The sequence below is a fragment of the Balaenoptera physalus genome (assembly GCF_965194825.1).
Source record: "Balaenoptera physalus genome assembly, chromosome: 5".
Taxonomy (NCBI): Eukaryota; Metazoa; Chordata; class Mammalia; order Artiodactyla; family Balaenopteridae; genus Balaenoptera; species Balaenoptera physalus.
The window spans coordinates 39088543-39102306 of NC_138884.1; positions in this window are offsets into that span (position 1 = coordinate 39088543).

Here is a 13764-nt window from a genome sequence, read left to right on the forward strand (position 1 = left end):
GTTAATGAGTTATAGTATCTCTCTACAAAGGAAATCCATGTAGCTCTTTAAAATGATGGTGCAGAACCATATCTATCAACGCAGAAATATTTCCATGACGTATGGAAATGCATGCTCCAAAAACAGTTGTGTATAATATAAGCCTATCAGTGTAAATGTGCAGTTATATAGAATGAAGAACAGAGACATCCAGAAGAGAGAGAGATCCAGAACAGTTACCAAAATGTAACCATGACCCATGGGTGGTGCTGGATCTTGGGATATTTACTTCTTTTTTTATATTTGTCTATATTGAATATATTCTACATGAATACGTCACTTAAAAGAAATCAAGCAGTCGTGTTTACTTGGCCCTCTCCTTGCCCCTTCTCCTTGTCTGTCAGTTGCCAAGCCCTTTTCTTCCTATCCTTGCATCACCATTCCAGTCGACCTCTCCTCTCCTTTTAAGCCAAATCTCACTTTTGAGCTCCGGATTCTTCTACTGAAGTGCCTCCTACACAAATCCACCTGGATGTCCCTCAGGCACACGAACTCAACCTGCCCCAAACTGAATACATTAATTTCACCCAAAATGCTCCCATTTCAGCGCCCCCCACCTCCCCCAATAGCCCCACATCCCATCTACCCAATCGCTCAAAGCAGAAACCTGGGGCACCATTGTTGATCTAACCCTCCGCCTCCAGCCTGTCACCCTCCCATTGACACTACCTCTAAAGACCTCGCAAACCACTTCTTTCCACCTCTATGGCCTCTATACCATCCATGTTTTCATTCATTCAACAAATATTTATTGACCACCTCCTGTGTGCCAGGCACTGGGGGGTGGGGCTGGCATACAATGGAGAATAAGACAGACGTTCTGTTCTCATGAATGGAGCCTTGTGTGCGACAGAAAGCGTGGACAATAAACAAATAAACAAAACAATTACCTAATGGAGTAAATCCTAGAAGAAAATAAACACAATGTGTGTTAAAGCATAACTGGCGGCGGGGGAGGGGTCCTGACTCTAGATGGTGGGCGGGGAAGGCGCTCTGAGCCAGGAGACATGGAGATGGAGCCAGGCACCAGGGCGCTCCCCTCCTCCCAGGGCCCTTGCCTTCACCTTTCCCCTCTTCAAACAGTGAGGTGATCTTATCAAAAGCCAACTGATCACATTAGCATCCCCCTGGCCACCCTTGTTAATGTCCCTCATGAGGCCTCGTGTCTCTTTCTGGCCTCACCTCCGTCCACTGCCCCTGCACACCCTCTGCTCCAACTAAGCAGAACCTTCTGTCTCCTGAATACTTTTTCTGCACCCCCAGCCTCCCTGTGGGTTGCCCTGGACCCACTTCTTCCAGGAAGCCCTTCAGATTTGGCCCGTGAACACTGTTGCCACACTGCACCGTCACTGTTGACTATTTCCGTGTCTGAATCTGCAGGAGGGTAGGGCTGGGCCACCCCCTACCACTGAACCCCCACTGGTGCCAGTTCTCATCCTTTCTCACCCCAGCTGCTACCTTTCCCTTTCAACTCTTCCCTCATGACAATCCATCTGATAGAAGAATCTTGCTAAAACGAGTGGCAAAAGCAGAACAGTGAACTCAAACTACTGATGTCCCTAGGGCACACGTGAGCGGGAGGAAAGGGTGTTAGGTTTGGAGCTCTGTGTCCAGCAATAAGGAATTCATGTTACAAGAAGAGGACAAAATTCCCATGCATAGAGGGGAGGGGAGGGCTGTGAGGCAGAGAGCAGTTTTGGGGCAGAGGTGGGTCTTCTCGGGGGACGATAGAGCCTGCAAAGCAGACCTCAGTCAAGCAGAGGAGGGAACACATGAATTCACACTCTCTGCTCTCTTGCACTCCAACTTTGAGGCATCTCAAAAGCACACGAGGCTAGCTGGCTCAGCAGACCCCAGGGGTGCCGCTGAGCTGGGGGGAGGAGGATGGTGGGGAATGGGGTGGACCTCTGCCACAGAGAGGTTCGCTGGGAGCTGCGCAGACTGTGTCCCAGGTCATGGGGTTGTCTGCTCATTCGTCCACTCATTCATTCTTTCAGTGACTATTTCTTGACATCCTGCCATTTGCCAGACTATTTTCAGTGCTGGAAACATAGTAGCTAGTAAAGCAGATGAAGTGCCTGCTCTCTTGGACCTTGGGAGGTGACGGAGGCTCTTAGAGGAACAAATACACAAATAGACTACTTCAGGTGGCAATGGAGATGAAAGAAAATAAAACAGGGTGAGGTTTAGAGTGAGAGGGTGATATAATATATAGGGGGGTTAGTAAATTTTTACTGGGTGCTCAGTAACCCTATCTATTTTTCTTTTGTTATCCCCGGCTCTTGTAAAGTCTGGTTTAAACCAGCACTTCTCAAACTTTGATGTGCAGTCACCCAGGGGTCTGGTTAAAATGCAGATTTTAATTCAGTATGTCTGGGGTGGGGACTCAGACTCTCACTTCTAAATAACTTACAGGTGACACCTTGGCTTCTGGCCCTGGACCACACAGCTCTGCCTTTGGGGCTAAGGGGAAAGCTGAGAGTCCCTCCCAGTTAACAGAGGGACCATGCCTCCTGAGGGCGATGGCAAGACAGTGATGTCAGGCTTAAGGGAGAGCAAACAGCAGCAGCAAAAGTGACCCTTGCCAGTCTTCTGCCCCTCCTGGTGTGCAGAGGTCTTCATCCATAACTCTCTCTGGATGATCCGGGTTTGAAACCAGCAAGGAAGCCATGGAGTTTCCTTAGAGCTTCTCCATTTTGGAGACGAACTCCCAAATGCATAGTGCGGGACATGAGGCCTGCAGCAGCCTAGCTCTCTCCCTTATCTTTCACTACAAGTCTTCATGAACCCTGGATTTCTACCAGGGTCACAATAAGTACTGCTCCCTCTCCCTTTCCCCAGGGTCTCCATCCCCCAACAATGTTCTTCACCTCCAAGCAATTTGGTACTGCTGTTCCCTCCGTTTAGAATTTCCATTCCCCTCATGGCCACAAGGTCATATCTCACCCATCCTCCAAGGCCCAGCTCAAATGCCATGTCCCCCACCAGCCTTGCTCATTCCCCCTGCCAGGAGTGATCCCTTGCTTCTTAGAAATCCTACAAAGCTTCACTTGAACCTGTTTTTGGTTCAGTAATTTCTTCCTCCCCTCGATGAGTTATTTGTGTCCTAGTTTTACTTTCCTTCCAGGATGTGAGCTCCCAGAGGAAAGGTCCATCTCTAATTGTATTCTTCCCCCTCTCCCTACCCCAGTTCCCAGTACTTGGTCATGACCTAAGAATTGTCCTATGAATGAAAAATAAATGAACGATTGGGTTTGAGATCACCACCAGCAGGAGGAAGAACGTGCTAGCCCAGTGATTCTCAAAGCTCAAGCAGTAGCACCCCCCGGAAACTGGTTAGATTGCAAATGGTCAGGCCCTACCCCAGAGGTGAGGCTTGGAGACCCTGGAGGCAGAGCCCAGCAATCGACCTACATCTACTTTTTAACCAGCCCTCCAAGTGGCTCTGACACTTGCTCCAGAGTGAGAACCATAGAGTTGAGCCTGAGGTACATCCATCATTCCTCAGCTGTCCTCCTCCAGTGCCTCGGCCTTCACCCGGTTCCACCAGGGAGCAAGGAGGAGAGAGGGGTGCAGCCAGCACGGAGGGCAGCCAGCAGAGAAGGCTGAGCAGAAGGCTCATGCTGGAAGAGACAGAGTGGGTGGGGAGCCATGGAGGGAAGGAGCAGGGAGGAAGAGAGGGGAAGGGGAGAAGGAAGGGGAGAAGAAAAGGAAAGAGGCAGAGAGGGAAATGGAGAGGAGCTCGGCCTCCTGGGGTGGGGTGGGGCAGGGCGAAGAGACAGCATTTTCCAGAAGGTCATCCCTCCCTCCATCCCTGGCCAGTTCATACCGGGTGCTGGTGGGGGACCCTGGAGACCTATCTGGGCGGCCTCCCAGTCCCTGCGTGGGCCTTGGGACCCCAGCCCGGTGTCCCCCCACACCCGTGCCCCGCAACCGGTACTTGCTCGTGCTGGGGGGGCGCCTCCAGTCCGAGCATCACCCCCTTGGCCATACCTTCGACGTGCACAGCCGCTGCTGAGGGTCTCTGAGTACGCAGGTGGTGGTTGCCCGGATGCCCAGCCCCGGGCAGTGCAGTCCCGGTACCAGCACGGGGAGCCTCCTGCAGAGCAGGGACGCTCATGATGGTCACCATCACTGCTGAGGAGACCCTCTGGGTCTTGGGGCCCTCTGTGGTGTAGCCGTTCCATCAGCCGCCATTGCTAGTGAAACGTCCTGCGCCCCCCCCACCCCCACCCCGCTTCTCGTGCTCTGGGCTGGACCCAGCGGCTCTGTTACCAGGCTACAGGAAGGATAAGATGTAGGGAGTCTAAGAGTGAGCAGTGGAGATGAGAGAGGAGCAAGGACGAGCGAGGTCGTTTTCTCCTCAGTTCTCTCCCTCAGAAGTGTTTATCAGAAGACAAGAGTTCAGGTGATGGTCCACGTGCCCGGAGACTGACCCTCTGCTGCCTGCCCAGCCCCCTGCCCCTTCCTCCTCAGTTATCTGCAGCCTCAGTCAGGTGAGAGAGCTCCCTGGTAGAGTCCCATCGGCCCCTCCACAGATGACAAAGGAGGGAAACTTCACTGTGGGAGAATGCAGAGCCCCTTCACCCCTGTGCTCCTGCAGGACCTGGGCCTTCCCCTGGGAGATCACCTGAACCCTTGACTTCTGGGTCCAGCCCATGTAATTTGCAACTTTGTTTCCCAGATCGAATGGTTGGCAGCTGACTCCATCATCAGTGTGGAAAAGATGAACTTTATTCCTGTTGTTTAGCTGTAATTTCTTCAGCATGTTAGCCCCAGTCTGCTGCCCCCATCCTCTCCTGGTCTAGACCCCCGAGGTGATTGTAATGATGTAAGAGAAGAATTGAGATAATGTCATAAAGGTGCCTGAAAAACAAGGTGGAGTCAAGACTAGATAGACAAATATGGTATATTGTACAGGAAGAGAGAAATAGACCCATGGGACACAGCAGAAAGACTCCAAATGGACACATGCATTGACAGGAACTAGTTTTATGAGAAGAATGGCAAATCAGCAGGGAAAGGATTGACTGGGTAGTAATTAGCTTATCCATATGAAAAAAGTTACAGCATAACAAGACAAACAGATGGTTTAAAAAGCAAAACTTTAAGAAGACAATTTAAAAGAATATCTTTGTCATCTCAATATAGTAAAGATATATTAAACAAGAGTCAAGAAGAACAAACCATGAAGGAAAAGATTCATAAGTTGGTATATGTTAAAATGTAAAATTTCTGTACAATGGAAAGTTGCCATTAAAAAGAAGGAAACAGAGAGAGCAGAGAGCAGAAGCAAGAAGAACTACAATCCTGCAGCCTGTGGAACAAAAACCACATTCACAGAAAGACAGACAAGATGAAAAGGCAGAGGGCTATGTACCAGATGAAGGAACAAGATAAAACCCCAGAAAAACAACTAAATGAAGCAGAGATAGGCAACCTTCCAGAAAAAGAATTCAGAATAATGATAGGGAAGATGATCCAGGACCTTGGAAAAAGAATGGAGGCAAAGATCGAGAAGATGCAAGAAATGTTTAACAAAGATCTAGAATAATTAAAGAACAAACAAACAGAGATGAAAAATGCAATAACTGAAATGAAAACTACACTAGGAGGGATCAATAGAAGAATGACTGAGGCAGAAGAACGGATAAGTGACCTGGAAGACAGAATGGTGGAATTCACTGCTGCAGAACAGAATAAAGAAAAAAGAATGAAAAGAAATGAAGACAGCCTAAGAGACTTCTGGGACAACACTAAATGCAACAACATTCACATTATAGGGGTCCCAGAAGGAGAAGAGAGAGAGAAAGGACCCGAGAAAATATTTGAAGACATTAGAGTTGAAAATTTCCCTAACATGGGGAAGGAAATAGCCACCCAAGTCCAGGAAGCACAGAGAGTCCTAGGCAGGATAAACCCAAGGAGAAACATGCCAAGACACATAGTAATCAAATTGACAAAAATGAAAGACAAAGAAAAATTATTGAAAGCAACAAGGGAAAAACAACAAATAACATACAAGGGAACTCCCATAAGGTTAACAGCTGATTTCTCAGCAGAAACTGTACAAGCCAGAAGGGAGTGGCATGATATACTTAAAGTGATGAAAGGGAAGAACCTACAACCAAGATTACTCTACCCGGCAAGGATCTCATTCAGATTCGATGGAGAAATCAAAAGCTTTAGAGACAAGCAAAAGCTAAGAGAATTCAGCACCACCAAACCAGCTCTACAACAAATTCTAAAGGAACTTCTCTAAGTGGGAAACACAAGAGAAGAAAAGGATCTACAAAAAACCCCCAAAACAATTAAGAAAATGGTAATAGAAACATACATATCGATAATTACCTTAAACGTGAATGGATTAAATGCTCCAACCAAAAGACACAGGCTCACTGAATGGATACAAAAACAAGACTCGTATATATGTTGTCTACAAGAGACCCACTTCAGACCTAGGGACACATTCAGACTGAAAGTGAGGAGATGGAAAAAGATATTCCATGCAAATGGAAATCAAAAGAAAGCTGGAGTAGCAATACTCATATCAGATAAAATAGACTTGAAAATAAAGAAAGTTACAAGAGACAAGGAAGGACACTACATAATGATCAGGGGATCAATCCAAGAAGAAGACATAACAATTACAAATATATATGCACCCAACATAGGAGCACCTCAATACATAAGGCAACTGCTAACAGCTATAAAAGAGGAAATCGACAGTAACATAATAATAGTGGGGGACTTTGACACCTCACTTACACCAATGGAGAGATCATCCAAAATGAAAATAAATAAGGAAACAGAAGCTTTAAATGACACAGTAGACCAGATAGATTTAATTGATATTTATAGGACATTCTATCCAAAAACCGCAGATGACACTTTCTTCTTAAGTGCGCACGGAACATTCTCCAGGATAGATCACCTCTTGGGTCACAAATCAAGCCTCAGTAAATTTAAGAAAATTGAAATCATATCAAGCACATTTTCTGACCACAATGCTATGAGATTAGAAATGAATTACAGGGAAAAAAATGTGAAAAACACAAACACGTGGAGGCTAAACAATACGTTACTAAATAACCAAGAGATCACTGAAGAAATCAAAGAGGAAATCAAAAAATACCTAGAGACAAATGACAATGAAAACACGACAATCCAAAACCTATAGGATGCAGCAAAAGAAGTTATAAGAGGGAAGTTTATAGCTATACAAGCCTACCTCATAAAACAAGAAAAATCTCAAATAAACAATCTAACCTTACACCTGAGGGAACTAGAGAAAGAAGAACAAACAAAACCCAAAGTTAGCAGAAGGAAAGAAATCATAAAGATCAGATCAGAAATAAATGAAATAGAAACAAAGAAAACAATAGCAAAGATCAACAAAACTAAAAGCTGGTTCTTTGAGACGATAAACAAAATTGATAAACCATTAGGCAGACTCATCAAGAAAAAGAGGGAGATGACTCAAATCAATAAAATTAGAAATGAAAAAGGAGAAGTTACAACAAACACCGTAGAAATACAAAGCATCCTAAGAGACTACTACAAGCAACTCTATGCCAATAAAATGGACAACCTGGAAGAAATGGAGAAATTCTTAGAAAGGTATAACCTTCCAAGACTGAACCAGGAAGAAACAGAAAATATGAACAGATCAATCACAAGTAATGAAATTGAAACTGTGATTAAAAATCTTCCAACAAACAAAAGTCCAGGACCAGATGGCTTAACAGGTGAATTCTATCAAACATTTAGAGAAGACCTAACACCCATCCTTCTCAAACTCTTCCAAAAAATTGCAGAGGAAGGAACACTCCCAAACTCATTCTATGAGGCCACAATCACCCTGATACCAAAACCAGACAAAGATACTACAAAAAAAGAAAATTACAGACCAATATCACTGATGAATATAGATGCAAAAATCCTCAACAAAATACTAGCAAACAGAATCCAACAGCACATTAAAAGGATCATACACCATGACCAAGTGGGATTTATCCCAGGGATGCAAGGATTCTTCAATATATGCAAATCAATTATTGTGATACACCATATTAACAAATTGAAGAATAAAAACCATATGATCATCTCAGTAGATGCAGAAAAAACTTTTGACAAAATTCAACACCCATGTATCATAAAAACTCTCCAGAAAGTGGCCATAGAGGGAACCTACCTCAACATAATAAAGGCCATATATGACAAACCCACAGCAAACATCATTCTCAATGGTGAAAAACTGAAAGCATTTCCTCTAGGATCAGGAGCGAGACAAGGATGTCCACTCTCACCACTATTATTCAACATAGTTTTGGAAGTGTTAGCCACAGCAATCAGAGAAGACAAAGAAATAAAAGGAATCCAAATCGGAAAAGAAGAAGTAAAACTGTCACTGTTTGCAGATGACATTATACTGTACATAGAGAATCCTAAAGATGCCACCAGAAAACCACTAGAGCTAATCAATGAATTTCGTAAAGTTGCAGGATACAAAACTAATGCACAGAAATCTCTTGCATTCCTATACACTAATGATGAAAAATCTGAAAGAGAAACTATGGAAACACTCCCATTTACCATTGCAACAAAAAGAATAAATACCTAGGAATAAACCTACCTAGGGAGACAAAAGACATGTATGCAGAAAACTATAAGACACTGATGAAAGAAATTAAAGATGATACCAACAGATGGAGAGATATACCATGTTCTTGGATTGGAAGAATCAATATTGTGAAAATGACTATACTACCCAAAGCAATCTGCAGAATCAATGCAATCCCTATCAAGTTACCAATGGCATTTTTTATGGAACTAGAACAAATCATCTTAAAATTTGTATGGAGACACAAAAGACCCCGAATAGCCAAAGCAGTCTTGAGGGAAACAAGCGGAGCTGGAGGTATCAGACTCCCTGACTTCAGACTATACTACAAAGCTACAGTAATCAAGACAATATGGTACTGCAGAAAAACAGAAACATAGATCAATGGAACAAGATAGAAAGCCTAGAGATAAACCCACGCACCTATGGTCAACTAATCTATGACAAAGGAGGCAAAGATATACAATGGAGAAAAGATAGTCTCTTCAATAAGTGGTGCTGGGAAAACTGGACAGCTACATGTAAAAGAATGAAATTAGAACACTCCCTAACACCATACACAAAAATAAAGTCAAAATGGATTCGAGACCTAAATGTAAGACCGAACACTATAAAACTCTTAGAGGAAAACATAGGAAGAACACTCTTTGACATAAACCACAGCAAGATCTTTTTTGATCCACCTCCTAGAGAAATGGAAATAAAAACAAAAATAAACAAATGGGACCTAATGAAACTTCAAAGCTTTTGCACAGCAAAGGAAACCATAAACAAGACGAAAAGACAACCCTCAGAATGGGAGAAAATATTTGCAAATGAATCAATGGACAAAGGATTAATCTCCAAAATATATAAACAGCTCATGCAGCTCAATATTAAAGAAACAAACAACCCAATCCAAAAATGGGCAGAAGGCCTAAATAGGCATTTCTCCAAAGAAGACATACAGATGGCCAAGAAGCACATGAAAAGCTGCTCAACATCACTAATTATTAGAGAAATGCAAATCAAAACTACAATGAGGTATCACCTCACACCAGTTAGAATGGGCATCATCAGAAAATCTACAAACACAAATGCTGGAGAGGGTGTGGAGAAAAGGGAACCCTCTTGTGCTGTTGGTGGGAATGTAAATTGATACAGCCACTATGGAGAACAGTATGGAGGTTCCTTAAAAAACTAGAAATAGAATTACCATATGACCCAGCAGTCCCACTACTGGGCATATACCCAGAGAAAGCCATAATTCAAAAAGACACATGCACCCCAATATTCCTTGCAGCACTATTTACAATAACCAGGTCATGGAAGCAACCTAAATGCCCATCGACAGATGAATGGATAAAGAAGTTATGGTAAATATATACAATGGAATATTACTCAGCCATAAAAAGGAATGAAATTGAGTCATTTGTTGAAACGTGGATGGATCTAGAGACTGTCATACAGAGTGAAGTAAGTCAGAAAGAGAAAAACAAATATTGTGTGTTAACACATATATGTGGAACCTAGAAAAATGGTACAGATGAACTGGTTTGCAGGGCAGAAATTGAGGCACAGGTATAGAGAATAAATGTATGGACACCAAGTGGGAAAAGCTGTGGGGGGTGCGGGTGGTTGTGTGCTGAATTGGATGATTGGGATTGACATGTATACACTGATGTGTATAAAATTGATGACTAATAAGAACCTGCTCTACATAAAAATAAAATTCAAAAATTCAAAAAAAATATGTGGTATACACACACACACACACACACACACACACACACAGAAATAAAAAAATAAAAATAAAAAGAAGCAAGTCTTGGACCAAGAGAATATATTTGCATTTATCTAGCTGTCAAAGGATCAGTGCTCAGAATAAACAGAACTGTTAGAAATATTTTTTTTAAAAAAATCTAAATCATTAGAAAATGGTCAAGGGATGTAAACAAATTGGAAGAAATAGTTCTGTTTTTGTAATTTAAAGAGAATTAATTACTGCATTTATGTATATGAGTTAATCTAAAGTGCATGCTTCACAGAAATGCCTTGTATATGTTAAATTACTGAATGCAAAGTGGGTCCCTTCCACCTTCCCACCCATTCTGACCACCTATTAATTTCCCCTTTCTCTGCTGAGAACAACCAAACTGCTAATGGCTGATGGTGCCCCCTAATGGTCTGATCTTGCAAAAGACCACTATATTGCTTTATAAATGATCTTTTTCAAGTAACTTTCTTTTTTCCTGTGCTCCTTTCCTCTTTCTCAAACCCTTTTCATACTGATAGATAAAATTTGTATTTCATCCTCATCATTACAGCTAAAATGGGTGATTCAGGATGTCTTCAGCCAGGTGTAGTGCCGGTCACGTGGAGTAGGGAGCGGGAGGGAGGGAGTCTAAGAGCCTGGTGGGGCCTCTGCTCTGTGAACGGCTGGCAATGGCAGATTCAGTCTAAATGGGGCAGGGGGGTTAAGTTCAAAACCATCCAGGCAATGTGAGTAATCAACAGCTTGCCTGGTCTCAAAAATCAGTATTAAAAGAGGCGCCAAAAGTTCTGCACTTCAGTGATTCTTGGGGTCAGGGGCAGCCTGGGTCATTGATGGGGGCAATCATCCCTTAAAGGAAAGTGATCCCAAAGCCAGGTTCTACCTTGGAAGATGGAGTGGCTGCATAGAGATAATTAGTCTGACTTTCCATCCCGGCACTTCAACCCCCATCCCCTCATCCCCCTCTGGATGATAGGTTAGTCTTCAGGTGTAGACACTGGCAGAAATCACGCAAGCTCGTCTGATTGCCGACTGCCTGGGCTCCTGACTACAGTAGCAGTGTTCCCAGGCCCCTCAGCCTCATGGGGTAGACCTTTACGTTTTCCTTTAATTAAATCTGCTTTTGCTTAATCACTAGTACTCAAGACAAATGAAAGATGCTCAATTTTATTATCTCATTCTTTAATTATTAGTATTGTAACATTATTGACTTCTACTTTTTTGGCTAAAATGTATAGTATTTAGCTATATTATGGTTACATGGAGTTTTGTGAGCTGGCGTGTGGCCCTAATCACCATTTATAACATCGCTGCTTTGGGAAAGTGTATTCTGCCTTTCAAACCACAGCCTTCCAAATGCACATTTGGAACACAATCCACTTGTGAGCTGGGAACTCTCTGTACTGATGTCTCTTGGCCCAGGGCAGCCCCACTACCAAATGACATGTGGTTTAAAGTCCATGTAACAGCTGGTTCATTTAAATAATGTTAGCTGGAGCTCAGCTTTCAGGTTCTCGGGTTTCTGGTTAATTTAAAATCGAGGTGGCAGCAGAGTCGCAGTGATCAAACAATAGCATGTATGGGACTCCCGCTCCCTATAGAGAGATCGCACATCCTCACTCTTCATGGTTTTCCCTGCAGGTTTTAGGACTAAGCCTCTTCTGAGGGCAAGCTTTCCAATTCTGCTGAATAACTGATCTTGAAAAAGAAGACCTCCTTTTAAAAACCAACTATACTTTGAAGCCTGAAAGTTCAACCTGGGTCATTTCGGTTTATTGAGTGCAGGGGCCCTCTCAGCAGGAGGAAAAACCACATTTAAATCCTTGATGGGGGTTCTTCCCTCTCCCCTCTCCTTGTTTTCCTTTCCCGGTGCCTCCTCTAAGAAGTCTCATCTTTACTAAGTTAGAAGCCAGACATCCTGTCCCAGGCAAGCCAGCCTCTCCCCTGTCCTATCAAAAGAGTTAATATTTATCAAACACCTACAGCATGCCATGCTCTGGGCTAAGCAGGCTACGTGTCTAATATCATTTAATCCTCAGAATGACCCCGAGTGACAGGCATCAGCATCTCCGTTTTGCAGATGAAGCCATATAAGTTAGAAGAGGGTAATTGTTTCATCTAAGAATGCTGAGCTGCGACACTGCCCCACTAGTGCCCTAATCCCTGGGTGGGGTGGGAGGTCCCCTGCTTCATGGGGGTGCCCCCAGGAAACCCCGTCCTGGTGTGGAAGTTGTATTTGTCATTTCTAGTTAAGACCGAGGACTTGCCGTCATAATTCCTCTACCTCAGGTTAATTGCCAAGATCACGTTGCACCTTTGTTCCACAAAAGTCACATTCTCGTGAAAGAGAAGTACTAACATTCCTATTTTCTCTTGATTTTAGATATTTGTCCTACTTGGGGGCTTGGAACAAGATCAGTTATAGAAGCAACGTCAAGAGGACACAGTTATTATTTTCTGGAGTAAAAAGCCGTCCAGTGTGCCTTGCTGGCCTTACTTACTTTGCTCCCTACCTGCCATAATAGCTAAGACTTTTTCTAGTGCCTACCAGTGCCACGTACTTTACATATACTTAATCCTCAAAACCACCCTATGGGGTAGGTGTACTATTCTTACTGTTACTTACAATTAAGGACAAATAAGGGCTTCTGGGCCATCCCCTCTGCTTATAATGCCCTTTCCTTTCCTCATTTGGATCTGCCCAAGTCCCATCCCTCAGCCAAGGGCCTGGACAACTTTGTTCTCTCACCAGGCTTTCCCAGATCCCAGGTAGGAACACATCTCTCTCAACCCTGTGCTCCCACAGCTTTTTGCATTTGCCTTTCTATTCCAGACTGCTTTGTGTTCAAGGGGCTGGCGCATATGTCTCTGTCAGCCACCAACTGCAAAGGCTTGGAGAGCAGAGACCCATTCTCATCTTTATTCCACCTCTGCATCTGGCACGATGCCTGGCCTGGAGCCAAATGGAATTGGTGGTGTGGTCACATTCCCAGGACGGATGTTTTCATTTTTTCTTTTTTTAAAACATCTTTATTGGAGTATAATTGCTTTAAAATGGTGTGTTAGTTTCTGCTTTATAACAAAGTGAATCAACTATACATATACATATATCCCCATATCTCCTCCCTCTTGCATCTCCCTCCCTCCCACCCTCCCTATCCCACCGCTCTAGGTGGTCACAAAGCACGGAGCTGATCTCCCTGTGCTATGTGGCTGCTTCCCACTAGCTATCTATTTTACATTTGGTAGTGTATATATAGGACGGATGTTTTCCCTTAGCCCATCGCCTGCAGAACTTCCTTCAGGAAGGGGACGGAGCTGCTGTCACTGTGGCCACAGACTTTCGCCA